We start from the raw sequence: 16,081 nt of genomic DNA on the forward strand, positions 1-16,081 counted from the left end.
TTTCATCGTGTCTGGAATAAAAGATCAGCTCTCACTTTTAAACCCCATGCTATAGTGCCTCTCCACATGGATGTCCCATAGACACCACTAACTCATCATGTCCCAATCAGGTTTTATTACCTATCTGTAACCGAACGAGGGTTCTTGTCCTGTCCTGTTAGCCGATCGAAATAAGATGGACACCACACCACCAGTTGTAAGGGAAACAGAAAGTGGAAATTTATTGTCTGCGCAGATAAGGAGCTACGTGGGGCCTAGTGACCATAAGACCACGTGCTCACCATCTAAGCGGCCTGGGGAGCTTTTCGTTTCCAGTGGCATAGGGGGTTGGGTTTGATACCCGGAACTCTCTGCCCTTAGCCCTCCCATGTCCATACTTGGAGGTCCAGATATTAAATCATCTTCTGTCAGATGTGCGTGTAGTGGGACCCGTCACTTCTAAAATGGAATCGGGTGAAATCATGGGCTGGGAAATATCATTCCTTCCGGTGACGATCACGTCCAAGGTGGGTTGAAGGACGTGACCTCTTCAATCCACACATGGTTCAACGTGTAGCTTGGGCTAGTTCAGTGGATGGAGCCACTACCTGGTGCGACTTCCTGAAAAATGTTGCTCAAAACAAGCTTGTGGTTAGCAAGACAAAGAAAGGGGGAGGGGAATGTGTGTTGACTGCGGTTTTCAATCCCCCCCCAACAGGTTCCTTTTAATCTTAGAAGGGGTTTAGGGCCAAAGGCCTCATCTTCTGTAGCTTCTTCTTGCTGGCTAGGGGCGCTGGCATGGGCTCTGGTTGGAACCTATTCAGGGGAGATGAGCTGATATCCCTGTTGCAGCATCTGAAGTCTGGAAGACAAAAACTTTACTAAAAGGCTAAACAAACAAGGCCTGAATATAAGCAGCAGGATGACCATGGCCAAGGATCTTAGAAGGGGAAGACACCATGTTAAATTCGGGATTGTTGCTTTTACTGTATCTTAGATATCTTGTGAATTTGGGTTGAACTTGGTTGAACTTGTGTAATCATTTATTGCAGAAGGACTTGAGTCCTCAACAAGGGGCCAGGAGCCCTATTACTGCTTTTGCCCCGGTTAGGATTAAATCCAGTGCCCTCTTTAATCTACAATCTGAGGCTTGCCTGGGAGGCCCAGTACATGCAGACACTGGTGCCCGAGAGAAACAAAAATCTTAGGGAACATTGACTGGTGGTTGTGAAAGGGCCTATATAAGAAGCTATCCATGCACAGCCAGGACAATGACAAGCCAGGCTGTGGTCACCCAGGCATGAGCCAGACCCGCACACTCAGACACACCCACCGGGGGCACACAAAGATTCAGTGATGGCCCAGCCACTGAGGGTGGCACTAGCTCATTTGAGCCAAGTGCTGCTCCACAAGTTCTGTGCCAGGGGACCACAAAACCCAGGTTGGTACACTTGGCACTCGGGGCTTTGTTTTTGTTTTTTGTGGCGTTGTAAATGTGTTTTGGAGGTAAATGGTTGTGCCCGGGGGTGTAGGCTCCACGTTGTTGGGCAAGCAATAGTCAAGGAGTAAATAAAAAGTTCTTGGGAAATTCTCGGATTTTTTTCTCTGTAGGTACCTCTATGTAACAGACTTGGTTGGTCAGATTAGTCTGGAGATAAGTTGTCTCATTCTAATTATCTGGGGCTTTTAGTAGCAGAGTCAGTGAGACTCTGGATAGTCCGTTGCACAATGTCTTTATTGTAATTAATGAAAGATGGGCCCATGGGGAGACCCATCGTATGGGGAATCTAGTGGTGTTTTTAGTAGTTGGGGTTACTTGGACTGGGACTGCCTCTGCATTGTCTTTAGTTCTTGTAGGGGAGGTGAAGTGAACCCAGTGATCTTTTAAGTGGAGAGCATTTGAGGTGTTCATGAGATAATTATCCTGCCATTCTGGGGGCCCTGTTTTCCTTCTAGAGAGACACATGAAATAAACAAGCAGGATATAAGGCCACATATAGGTGGTAAACTTGAACAGTGTCATGAGTAACAACCTGTACAATTGCCAGGGGATGACAATCAACTGGCACAATTGCCTATCACTTTAAATCTTCTGAAGCCTGACTTTTTCAATTATAACTGTCTTGTCAATTCTTGCTGTTCCGCAGGGCTTGTTGGTTGGTATTGTGAGTAGCAGCCGGCTCAATGCCAGAGTTGTGGATCCACCCTCCCTTTTTGGTGATCTTGATTGAAGTACTGGGGGTTGGTTCTCTTGCCGGGTTTGTAGTGCTCTAGGTCTTGACACGGAGAGACTGCAGGCTGTGGAAGAGTCTGTCACATCATCTATCTGTAAAGAGAGTCAACCACCCCTGCCACAGAATACAAACATTGTTTAATAGCGAGCTGGCTTTGTATATGTCTCTAGCCTCCACGGTATCCTCAGGACCCAGAGTAATGAAGCCCTCCCACATGTTACAGAGGAGGGGATGCCTATACATAAGCTCAAAAAGGCTTACCTTAAGTTTGGTTTGAGGTGCAACCCTAGTCTTGAACAGAGCCAAGGGAAGGGTCTTAGCCCATGCTAATTAGGTTTTTTTGGTAAGGTTTGGCCTGGTGGGCTTTAATAGTCTAGTTTGCCTTCTTCTTGTAATCTTTTTCTGGAACATATTCCTGGTGCTTAGTCTCTTCTTACCCTGCCAAGATCTTGTTGTCTCTCTCTCTTTTTTTTAAGTAGTGGTCTTTAATATTGAGAGGGACCATACAGATGATAAGTGGTGCAGAGCCAGCTGTTTGCAAGACTCTAAAACCTGGTCCAGTAGCAAAATAAATCAGTATATTTACATTTAGGCTTTTCCTGGAAACCCAGGGCAATCCAGTCTGGAGCCATCCTTTCCTTTCTTCTCTACCTTTCTGCTTCCTTCTCACATTTTTGTTTTCTCTTCATTGTTCTTGCTCTCTACCCTTTTACTATTTTAAGCCTCATCGGTTGTTTCTTTCCTGTCCAGCCCCTATTTTTGCAACTATAAAGGTCTTTTGTAGCTTATGGAAAGCTAGAATCAGTCACTATTTTTGGGGCTTGACCTATAAGTTGGCCCTTTGGTGGCCTTGGGCCACTACTGTATCTTCCTGTTGATGTCCTTTGCAGTGTACCACAGCCAAAGCAGCGGGGAGTGACACTGCCTCAAGGAGTTCTAAAATCTGTTGGCCGTGTTTGATTTCTTTACTGACCCAATTTAAAAGCTCTCTTTGCTTCTACAAAGTCTCATATACATGTAAAACTGACAACACATACTCTGAATCTACATAAATGGTCACTCACTTGGACTTGGCCAGCCGCAAGGCCCGGATCACCACACCCAGCTCAGCTTTTTGGGCTGAGGTTCTATCTGGGAGAGCATTTGCGTCGAGGACCTCGGTGTGGCTGACGACTGCATAGCCCACTCTCCTTTGGCCACCCTCAGTGAAGCTATTCCCACCTCCGAAGATCTCTAAACTGGCATCTCTTAGAGGTTGATTTTGTGGGTCTGGACAGCTGGCATGGACCAGGCCCACCGTCCAGACACAGTCATGGTGGACGGAGTTTCCCAGGGACAGAGCGGGAAGAGGGGTGGCTGAATCTGGAAAGGCAACAGATTGCACCAATGTGCTGGGATTACGAACTAGAAAGGTCTGGTATTGAGTTACTTGGTACTCACTCTGTTGGAACACTCTGTTTGTCAGTGGCCCTCTTGTTCACAATATACACACTGGTTCTCTCCCAGCGTGGGTCAGGGACGGGCCTCACTAGGGTCTGCGGGTTTTTTCCTTTTAGGAGGCCTATGCCATTTCCGTACTGTTGCTGTTGTTGCTGGTAGGGCAACCTGGCACTTCCTGTCTTTGTCTTCTTCTCTGTTGTTATAGGCCTTGAATGCCAACTCAACTAGGTGTTCAATACTCATAGTTACTCCTCTCTCTATTTTGTAAAGTTGGTTCCCAATATCCGGGGCACCCAGTCTTTTAAAAATATTACTGACCATGTGAGCATTTGTTGGGTCTTTTGGATCTTGATCAGTATATTGTCTAAAGACTCTATAACTCTTTTGAGGAAGGTTGCAGGGTCCTCATCTTTATACTGGTTAACTTCATATACTTTGTTTTAATCTAAGAGTTTAGGCACTCCACATCTAAGGCCCACTAAAAGACAGTCTCGATGCAGGTGAGCCTACCATACTCCACTGAGCAGTTGTGGGACCAGTGGGGTCTTGAAGGGGGAAGATGTCATCGACTGCATCTCTTGTCCATTGAGCATCCTGTTGCCTCTGGGTTTCCTCTCTGGCCCCGTCTAGGACCATCTTCTTCTCTTCCGGGGGCGGGGGGAAGGTGCTTAAGCGAGATTGACAGCCTGCCCAGGTGGAATAAAAAGAGTTAAAGATGGCAGTAAACAGTTTGCACAATTTCTTTCGTTTCTTTCAACATCTTGAGGTGTTATTCTTCCAGTTAATCAAGTCCGCCGTACTAAAGGGAACTGGCCCCTATTTGCCACTGGAGTTGTTTGGTGGAGGGGATACTGGCCAGGGACTAGCCCTCCCTTTTGACTCTGTTCTGGCTTTGCAGCACCCAGGGCCACATTTTCCCTCTGTAGGGTGTCCCCTCCCCCCTCGTATGGGGCGATGGCAAGGGAAAATTCCCAGGATATTTGAACTGCCTTCCGTGGGTAATTCTCCACCCTTTCTCCCTGCCCGGCACAGGTCCAGGAGGGATCTGTGCATGCTGCTGGAGTTGTAAGGGCTGTCCATCACTAACCCTGGCAGCGGCACAGTGGACTTTTTTTTTTTTTCGGTTACACCTGAATTTATCTCAATTCTCTGAAGTACACCTTAAGAGTGAATGCTTTGGAAGGTTTTTAGGATCGTCTCTGTTCCTACACCTACACACTCACACAAAGACACACAGACAGACAAAGAACACCAGTTTTAAATGCCCATCAGACACACAAAGAATACCAATGCAAAAAGGACATCCCCTAAACCAAAAACCAAAACCAGGACTTAACCAGAAATCAATGACCATAAATTAAACTACCCATTTTCTGCTGTCGGAGAGCAGAGATAGAAAGAAAGGGAAAGAGGAAAAGAGTGTTCCGAAAGAAAGATTGTCATGATGGCAGGGCAACCTCTGAGGGACTTAAATACCCTCTATCAACTACCGATTAACCTTGGGTGATCACAGATGGACAAAGATCATTGCCGATGGCAGAGTGACCCGATACCCTTGGTTTCAGATGGGGCAAGGGACCCCAGCTATGCTGAGGATGGGTCCCAGGGGCCACAACCCCCACTTCCCTCGTTTTACAACCCTTGGGGTCAGGTCTTAGGACCGTGCAGTTGCCACCCTCTTCTCTGCCTAGCTCTCCACAGGGACTGTAACCCCCCTCAAGGGGGACTGTAACCTCCCTCAGGTGACCAGTGGAACAACTTGGTCCCGCATGCGCACTTACCTTAATTCAGAGGCCTTTCCCATCCAGTTTCCAGTTTCTGTTTCCAAGCTGAGGTGGGGACCTGGTAGACCTCGTCCCTGAGTGGGGATCATGGTAGCCACCCAAAGCTCCTTACCAACCAAGCAGGGTCGAGGCACGCCTTAAGGGTTTGCAGGGGTCTGGATGCTCATCGCCCAGGTTTCGGAGTCCACAGGTCCCAGCGGAGCCACCAAAATCTGTAACCAAACAAGGCCACACCACCAGTTGCAAGGAAAACAGAAAATGGAAACTTATTGTCTGCGCAGACAAGGAGCAATGTGGGGTCTAGCTACCATAAGGCCATGTGCTCACCGTCTAAGGGGCCTGGGGAGCTTTTCATTTCCAGTGGCATAGGGGTTGGGTTTGGTACCCGGAACTCTCTGCCCTTAGCCCTCTCATGTCCATACCTGGAGGTCCAGATATTAAATCATCTTCTGTCGGATGTGCGTGTAGTGGGACCCCTCGCTTCTAAAATGGAATCGGGTGAAATCATGGGCTGGGAAATTTCGTTCTTTCTGGTGACAATCGGGTAGAGGATGGGTTGAAGGACATGATCTCTTCAATCTGCACATGCTTCATCGTGTAGCTTGGGCTAGTTCAGTGGATGGAGCCACTACCTGGTGCGACTTCCTGAAAAATGTTGCTCAAAACAAGCTTGTGGTTAGCAAGACAAAGAAGATGGGGAGGGGTGCTGATTGGGGTTTTCATATTCACCTAGTCTCACTTCCTCCAGTGTTCTCTATCTCAATCCCACCACCATTTACCAACTTGCCCAAGCCAAAATCATGGGCATTTTCCTTTACTCCTCCCTCTCTGTAATGTTCACACCCAATCATTTGTTCAGTCCTTGCTTATCCCTCCTTATTTCCCCTGTCTTAAATTTTCATGCTTTATCCCCTAGATTATTGCTATAGTCAGCTAATTGGTATGACTGGATAATATTTTTATGTTCTTTTTTTTTCAGCTTTCTACTTTTTAAACTTTTTGTTGGAATATAACATACATACAGAAAAGCACAAAAATTATAAGCTCGATAAATTATCACAAACTGAACCAACCCATAGTCAAGAAACAGTTTGTTACCAGCACCGCAAAGCTTCTTTTGTGCTTCTTCTTATTCACTACCCCTTCCCTTCTTCCCAAATGTGACCACTATACTGACTCAACACCACAACTTAGTTCTATGTTTTAAACTTTATACCTAAATAGAACCATACTATATGATATTTCGTACCTAGTTTTCCTAGATCAACATTTATTGTGATATTTTAACCATGTTGTTGTGTATTTTACTCTCGCTGTTAAATAATATTCCATTGTATGCTGTATCATCATTTATCCATTTTACAGTTGATGGACATTTGAGTTGTTTCCAGTTTGGGCCTATAAGAATAGTACTACTATGAATGCTCCTATACATGTCTTTTGGTGGGCATAAGCACTCATTTATGTTGGATATATACCTACAGGTGATATTTCTGGTATGCATATGTTCAACTTTAATTGTTGTTAGTTGCCATGAAGTTGATTCCGACTCATGGCAACCCCATGCGTGCAGAGTAAAACTGCTCCATAGGGTTTCCAAGGCCGTGAACTTGTGAAAGCAGATCGCCAGGCTTGCCTCCCAAGGAGCCTCTGGGTGGGTTGGAACCACCAACCTTTTGGCTAGTAGTCCAGTGTTTAATCATTTGAGCCACCCAGGGACTTCTTCACTTTAATAGATACTGCCAAACTGTTTATCAAAGTGATTGTACCAACTTACACTTCCACCAGTGGTATATAACAATTCCTGTTGCTCTAGAACCCAAAACCAAACCTAACCCATTACCATCGAGTAGATCCCAACTCATAGTGACCCAATAGGAGAGAGTAGAACTGCCCCATAGGGTTTCCAAGGGGCAGCTGGTAGATTCAAACTGCCAACCTTTTGGTTAGCAGCTGAGCTCTTAATCATTGTGCCACCAGGGCTCTGTGTGTGTGTGTGTGTGTGTGTGTGTGTGTGTGTGTGTGTGTGTGAGTTCAAATCCACCAGGCGCTCCTTGGAAACCATATGGGACAGTTCTACTCTGTCCTATAGGGTTGCTATGAGTCAGAATCAACTTGATGGCAACAGGTTTTATATATATATATATATATGTCTATGTGTGTGTGTGTGTGTGTGTGTGTATATATATATATAAATGTATATTCACTATACATTCCTCCTTTTCTTTGCTTCCTTCAAGCAGGTTGCTGGCTCTGGTCCTCTTGCCCAACAGATTTTTAGGAGGGCAGAAAACTGTCAATTCCCGCAACACTTTCTTACTTTTTTTCACAATGTCCCTGAGCCCCAGAGGGAGGGAAAGGTTTACCAGTAAAAGAAAAAAAAAATCCTGGAAGAAATGTGAAGGGAAAAGGAGTTTCCCAGATTAAAAAGATATTCCCAAAATATAAGAGAGAAGAGAAAGAGCCCTGTGAATTCCAGAGTGGCAAAGCCTGACCTGGCTTTTGGGCGGTATATGGGGAAGGCAGCAAGATCTCAGAGAGAAATGGTGACGTGGTGTCATGGATTGAATTATGCCCCCCCAAAAAATGTGTGTATCAATTTGGCTGGGCCATGATTCCCGGTGTGGCTTTCCTGTATGTTGTAAATCCTGCCTCTATGATGTTAATGAGGGGGGATGGGCAGCAGTTGTGTTAGTGAGGTAGGACTCAATCTGCAAGACTGGATTGTGTCTTGAGGCAATCTCTTGAGATATAAAAGAAAGAAGCAAACAGAGACGGGGGACCTCATACCACCAAGAAAGCAGTGCCAGGAGCAGAGCAAGTCCTTTGGACCCAGAGTCCTTGCGTGGAGAGGCTCCTAGTCTGGGGGAAGATTGATGAGAAGGCAGAGAGAGAGAGAAAGCCTTCCCCTGGAGCTAAAAAAAAAAATAATGCCCTGAATTTGTACTTTTAGCCTACTTTCCCGTGAAGAAATCAATTTCTTTTTGTTAAAGCCATCCACCTGTGATCTTTTTCTGTTACAGCAGCACTAGATAACTAAGACAGGTGGGGAACCTAGGAAGTTGAGGCTATAGACAAAATTTTTTCACAAAAGCATCAGAGTGCTACCAGACCAGAAGCACCTTGCATGGGGGCCAGTGGATATCTCAACATTAACTAGTGTTGTATCTGAATTTCCTCAGGTTCTTGTCCTGTCCTATTAGCCAATCGAAATAAGATGGACACCAATTGCAAGGGCAACAGAAAGTGGTAATTTACTGTCTGCAGATGGTCTTTCAGCCACTAGGCCCCACGTTGCTCCTTATCTGTGCAGACAATAAATTACCACTTTCTGTTGACCTTGCAATTGGCATCATGGGGCCTAGTGGCCGAAAGACCACCGCTCCCCACCCCAGGAGATCAGGGACCTTTTATATCCTCTAGTCCCCAGGGGGCAGGGATTGGCGCCTGAAACCCTACACCCGAAGCCTTCCCATGCCCAAATTTGGAGAGCCAGGTGGTGGGTGAGTCATGCTCCATAGGAAGTCCACATGGTAGGACCTCATTCTTTGTAAAGGAGCACAAGTGGTGCTGTGTGCCAGAGAATATCTTCCCCTCTAGAGATGCTTTTTAGAGATGCTCAGGTCCAGGGTCAGGTAAGGACATGATTCTTTAGATCTGGCCTGCGCAAGCGCAAAGATCTGGCACCAAATTCAAACTGTAGTTAGAGGCTGTGGTGTACGAGGGTGGCGGACTTCAGACAAACCGCAGTCGGAAGCCACAGCCTGTCGGGCTGAGAGCAAACTGTGGTTAGAGACTGTGGTGGGCTTGGAGCAAACTGTGGTTAGAGACCGCGTTCTGGTAGACGGCGAATGAAGAGGGGGAAGCTACAGCAGAGAAGGGTTAAGCCGCAGTGGGGGTTTCAGTGTGAGCAGGTGACTCGATAATCAGAGGACCTGATGCATATAAAATGCCCTGGTGCGTATAAAATCACAGAACTTGGGCACAGTTCTGAGTGTGGAGTCCCAAGAATAAATAAGGTAGAGTTTTCCTCTAGACTGATGTAATTGGAAGTTCAAAATGGAATTTACTCTGATTTATAAAGATACGTGATAATTTTTTATCCATCTGAGTTGTGGATTGAGATTCATACTTCCTGCACTAACCTACTGTTCCCCAGGGCCTCTTCTAGCACATATAGCATATTTGTGAAAGTTAGAAAAAGGCACTCCCTCTGGAATGACCAATTAGGGAAAGGTGCTCTTTCCTCAGTGCTGGAAGTGTTATGCCAGGGTACTTGGCTAGATAAGTAGAATGCGGCCTGGATTTATAGCACATAACCTGCACAACTACACATGGGAGTCCTAAGCGGACCCTGCCCCCATCTACCCTTCCCACTGCTATCAGAGTTTTTGTTCTGACACACACATCAGACCATGGCACTCCCCTGCTTAAAACCCTTCACTGGCACTGACGAATATGCTAGCCACTAGCTACATGTGACTCTTGGGCATTTCAAATGTGGCTACTCCAAATTGAGATGTGTTGTAAGTGTAAATGTAACTGAGATTATACAATACTTGTCCTTTTGTTATTGACACTTTACTCAGCATGTTTTCTTATTACTCTTGGATAAATTTCTAGGAGAGAACTACCTGGATTATATGGTAGGTATATGTTTAACTTTTTAAGAAACTGTAAAATACTTTCCCAAGTGCTTCCACTACTTAACATTTCTTCCAGCAGTATATGAGAGCTCCAGTTGCTACACATCCTCACAAACACTTGGTACTGTTAATCTTTTTAATTTTAGCCACTATGACTTTTAAAATATGAAAAGATGCTCAACGTCATTCACAATGAAAAGAAAAACAAATTAAAAGCACAGGGTGATCTCATTTTTTTATCTGTCACATTGTCAAAGAGAAAAAGTTTGATGACACACTGTGAGCAAGACTGGGGAAACAGGAACACTCATACATTGGTGATGTGAGTATAAATGTGCAGAACTTCTATGGAGGATATTTTGGTATTGTCTGTGAACGTAACAAGTACACACTCTTGGTACCTAGCAATTTTACTTACAGGAATTTATTATATATAGTAACACATATATATATATGAGTTTATTTGTTACAGACTTGTTTAAGACAATAGCAAAAGAGAGGCAGGGCCAAGATGGCAGAGTAGTCAGGTGCTTCCTGTGGTCCCTCTTATAACAAAGACTTGAAAAAACAAGTGAATTGATTATAAATGACAATCTAGGAGCCCAGAACATCAAAGGCAAAGTTGAGGAATTGGACTGAGCGACAGGGTAAGGGAGTGACGGTTCAGAGGCAGCGAGGAATTGCCAGACCTGACCCAACGGGAACCGGCACCCTGCAGACTGGATTGGCTGGCATACGCGGTGAGACAAGCAGTGGGGCTCAGGATGTGTTTTCCACAGTGGGAGAGATTGAGTGGTGCAGAGTCTGCTCAACCCTCCAGAACCAGCAAGAAGCAGCACTCAATCAGCAAAAGATACGTACATGCATCTAACCTCCCATGCAGAGCAAAAAAAAAACACCCACTTAGGGAAGAACCTCTCCTGCATTTACCTGTGCCCTCCCCACTCTGCACTGGGTCCTGGGCCAGCTTCAGCAATTGCTGTGTGCCCTGGGCCGGGCACCCGTTGTGTGTCCTGCGCCATTCTCCCAGCTTTGGAGAGGGAATGAATTAACAAACACGAAAAATAATCTGCCAGCTCCCCTAAGCCAGAAAGTCAGGGAAGGCACAGCCCTTTTGCCTAGGCACAGGCACAAGTGGTCCACAGACTTTGAGTGCCTTTCACCCCTGCATAGACCTGTGTGGGCCCATTTCAACAGCATAGGCCCTCATTAGCACAGTACCACAGGGTATATACCTGAAACCTATTTTCAACTTTATCAGCTATAAGGGGGAGTGGCAGATTCGGGACATTTGACACCACCCTGCCTATTAAACAGGGTCCTCACCTACCCACATCAGGGGCCTGAGGACTGGTGGCTCCACCCATGCCACTTAGCCACCTGTGACAGAGGTCCAAGAATAAGTGATGCCTCCCAGTCCTTACAGCCAACAGCATTGGGTGCCCATAGTCTGGCTGCAAAACACACCCACCAATGCACTCTAGGAAACAGGGATGCACTTTCCTCCCAGACACTCAGGAGCAGCTGTCAGCCCATTGCATTGCTGAGCACATGACCCCCTACTGCAGACTGATACCTGTGCCTACTCCAATCACCCCTGTCTATCTAAGACTGTAGGTGGGAGTCTGCACCACACATTTGGTGACCGACTACCTGGACACCTGAGCTGAATCCATGTAAGAAGAGTAAACAGACTCCTGAGCTCACATACCTAGTAACAGCTCTAACCACCCGGTGACAGGACGTGAGAGCTTCAAAGAGGCCAGCAATCAAACTAGCTCACACAAGCAGCCTATTTGGGCATATCAAAACAAAATAAGAACCTAGGACACAGTAAGCAAACATAAAATAAATATAATAACTTATTGATGGCTCAGAGACAACAGACAATATCAAATCACATAAAGAGGCCGACCATGATGGCTTCAGCAAGTGCCCAAAACAAAGAATCAAGAAACCTTCCAGAGGAAGATAAATTTTTGGAAATATCAGAGGGAAAATCCAAAAGATTAATACACAGAACTCTTCAAGAGATCAGGAAGGAGATCAGGCAAAAATGCAGAAGAAGCCAAGGAACACACAGATAAAGCAATAGAGGAACTTAAGAAGGTTATACAAGAGCATAATGACAAATTTAACAGGCTGCAAGAATCCGTAGAGAGAAAGCAAACAGCAATCCAAAAGATTAACAATAAAATTTCAGAGTTAGACAACTCAATAGAAAGCCATAGGAGCAGAATTGAGGCAATAGAAGTCAGAATTAGTGAGACTAAAGATGAAGCACTTGACACCAACTTATTTGAGGAAAAATCAGATAAAAGAATTTTTTAAAAAAGAAGAAACCCTAAGAATTATGTGGGACTCTATCAAGAGGAATAACCTACAGGGGATTGGAGTACCAGAATGGGGGGAGGGTGGGTAACAGAAAATACAGAGAGAATTGTTGAAGATTTGTTGACAGAAAACTTCCCTGGTGTCATGAAAGATAAGAAGATATCTATCCAAGAAGTTCATCGAACCCCACACAAGGTAGATCCCAAAAGAAAGTCACCAAGACATATAATCAAACTTGCCAAAGCCAAATATAAAGAGAGAATTTTAAGAGCGGCTAGAGATAAAAAGTCATCTGCAAAGGAAAGTCAATAAGGCTAAGCTCGGACTAATCAGCAGAAACCGTGCAGGCAAGAAGGCAATATATAAAACCTTGAAGGAAAAAATTGCCAGCCAAGAATTATATATCCAGCAAAACTGTCTCTCAAATATTATAGTGAAATTAGGGCATTTCCAAATAAACAGAAGTTTAGGGAATTTTTAAAAACCAAACCAAAATTACAAGAAATACTAAAGGGAGTCCTCTGGTTAGAAGATCAATTAACATCAGATATCAACCCAAGACTAGAAAACTGGACACAGCAATCAAATGTCAACCCAGATAGGGAAATCACAAAAACAAATCAAGATTAAAAAAAAAAAAAAAAACACTCATAACAGGGAAACAGCGATGCCATTATGTAAAAGAAGACAACATTAAAACAATAAGGAGGGACTAAGAAATGTAGTCATAGATCTTTCATATGGAGAGAAAGACAAGGCGATATAAAGAAATAAAATTTAGGTTTAAACTAAAAAAATAGGGATAAATATTAAGGTAACCACAAAGGAGACTAACAATCCTACTCATCAAAATAAAATACAAGAAAAGACATCAAAATGACAGTACGAAGCTCATACCTATCAACAATTACGCTGAATGTGAATGGGCTAAATGCATTAATAAAGAGACAGAGTGGCAGAACGGATTAAAAAACACGATCCGTCTATATGCTGCCTACAAGAGATACAACTTAGACTTAAAGACACAAACTAAAACTCAAAAGACGGAAAAAAAATACAACAAGCAAACAACAATTAAAGCAATAGCAAAAGATTAAAAATTATATAAATGTCCATTAGAAGCAGATTGGTTAAATAAGTCATGACAACTCCATACAATGGAATACTATACATTTGTAAGTAAGAATGAAGACATTCTTTGTTTACAGATACAGAATTATCTTTAAGATCTATTGTTAAGTAGGAAAAATAAGGTAAATGACAATGTGGGTAGTGCTCTGCTGTTTGTGAAAAAGAATGTGTGTGGGGAGAATATATGCATATTTTCTTGTATTTGTATAAAATAAAATAAAAAATTTTTTTAATAGCTATGTTAAAAATTTAAAGAAACAGTATTATTTGTGTCTGGGCAGACTGACTAGGTAGCTGGGTAATAAAGGCAAGACATTTTCCTTTTTTAATTTTAAAAATGTATCTTTGTAAATTTAAGACTATGTGACTATTTCCACATATGGTGAACATATCTTTCAATTTTTCAAGAAATATTGGAGAGCTAGATTTTTTTTTTATATGAAGTTTCTAGATTTTTAAATACTAGAAGCTTTTCCACATATTTTGACAAATACTCTGCAGGCAAAACAATGCATATGTGGGGCCAGATTTGCAAACTTTTGTCTAAGGTCTGGAATGAGTCCAATGCAGAGTGGGGATAAACCACTTTCAGATGTCTCCCGAAGGCCTGAACAGGGATGCCCCATTTTCTAGGGGACTCATCTCATGTAGCCTTCTGATAATCTGTTAAGCCCTTCCATCCCTTCAACTCCCCACCATATCTCCAACCATCTAGGCGCCCTGTTCTAGATTATTTCACAGACCCAAGCAATCAGGCTGCTTCTCTCTCCTTCAGGGGCTGCTAACCCTCAATCTTTGCCTTGGGCTTCAGCTTTCCCAAGATTGACTGAGGTGTGGGATTCAGGCTTGCAGGCCCCCTCTTTTTTTAATTAATTATTTTTGTGCTTTAAGTGAAAGTTTACAAATCAAGTCACTCTCATACAAAAATTTATATACACCTTGCTGTATACTCCTAATTGCTCTCCCCCTAATGAGACAGCCAGCTCCTTCCCTCCACTCTCTCTTTTTGTGTCCATTCCACCAGCTTCTAACTCCCTCTGCCCTCTCATCTCCCCTCCAGATAGGAGATGCCAACATAGTCTCAAGTGTCTACTTGATCCAAAAAGCTTATTCTTCACCAGCATCAACCCTTGTCTGAAGAGTTGGCTTTGGGAACGGTTCCTGTCCTGGGATAACAGAAGTTCTGGGGACTGTGATCACTGGGGTCCTTCTAGTCTCAGTCAGACCATTGAGAATTTGGGGTCTACATCCCACTGCTCCCCTGATCCCTTAGGGTTTCTCTGTTGTGTTCCTGTCAGGACAGTCATCGGTTGTAGCTGGGCACCAGGATGATGTAGTCTCTGGTTCATGTGGCCCTTTCTGTCTCTTGGACTCATAATTACCTTGTGTCTTTGGTGTTCTTCATTCCCCTTTGCTCCAGGTGAGTTGAGACCAATTGATGCATCTTAGATGGCCGCTTGCTAGCATTTAAGACCCCAGACACCACTCTTCAAAGTGGGATGCAGAATGTTTTCTTAATAGATTTTATTATGCCAATTGACTTAGATGTCCCCTGAAACCATGGTCCCCAGACCCCTGCCCCTGCTACGCTGGCCTTATAAGCATCTAGTTTATTCAGGAAACTTCTTTGCTTTTGCTTTAGTCCAGTTGTGCTGACCTCGCCTGTATTGTGTGATGTCTTTCCCTTCACCTAAAGTAGTTCTTACCTACTATCTAATTAGTGAGTACCCCTCTCCCTCCATCCCTCCCTCCCCCGTCTCGTAACCATCAAGGAATATTTTCTTCTCAGTTTAAACTATTTCTCAAGTTCTTATAATAGTGGTCTTATATATTTGCCCTTTTGCAACGGACTAATTTCACTCAGCATAATGCCTTCCAGATTCCTCCATGTTATGAAATGTTTCACAGACTTATCACTGTTCTTTATCGATGCGTAGTATTCCATTGTGTGAATATACCATAATTTATCCATTCATCCATTGATGGGCACCTTGGTTGCTTCCATCTTTTTGCTATTGTAAACAGTGCTGCAATGAACACGGGTCTGCCTATACCTGTTTGTGTAAAGGCTCTTATTTCTCTAGGATATATTCCAAGGAGTGGGATTGCTGGATCATATGGTAGTTCTATTTCTAGCTTTTTAAGGAAGAGCCAAAACGATTTCCAAAGTGGTTGTGCCATTTTACATTCCCACCAGCAGTGTAGAAGTGTTCCAATCTCTCCACAACCTCTCTGACATTTATTATTTTGTGTTTTTTGGATTAATGCCAGCCATGTTGGAATGAGATGGGATCTCATTGTAGTTTTAATTTGCATTTCTCTGATGCCTAATGATCGTGAACATTTCCTCATGTATCTGTTAGCTGCCTGAATGTCTTCTTCAGTGAAGTGTCTGTTCATATCCTTTGCCCATTTTTTAATTGGGTTATTTGTTTTTTGTAGTTGAGTTTTTGCAGTGTCATGTAGATTTTAGAGATCAGGCGCTGATCAGAAATATCATAGCTAAAAACTTCTTCCCAGTCTGTAGGTAATC

The 16,081-nt window shown here is 43.9% G+C and overlaps 1 long non-coding RNA gene across 1 annotated transcript; it reads right to left on the reverse strand.

Annotated features, from left to right (window-relative positions):
* Window positions 1-283: 283 nt before the first annotated feature.
* LOC126069010 (uncharacterized) lies at window positions 284-6,023 on the reverse strand. Its single transcript, XR_007515809.1, has 4 exons — window positions 5,860-6,023; window positions 5,435-5,649; window positions 4,164-4,339; window positions 284-2,327 (listed from the first exon to the last, which is right to left on the reverse strand). It is a non-coding gene; the product is annotated as an uncharacterized LOC126069010 (long non-coding RNA).
* Window positions 6,024-16,081: the final 10,058 nt, after the last annotated feature.

The sequence above is a fragment of the Elephas maximus genome, chromosome X (genome assembly GCF_024166365.1).
Source record: "Elephas maximus indicus isolate mEleMax1 chromosome X, mEleMax1 primary haplotype, whole genome shotgun sequence".
Lineage (NCBI taxonomy): Eukaryota > Metazoa > Chordata > Mammalia > Proboscidea > Elephantidae > Elephas > Elephas maximus.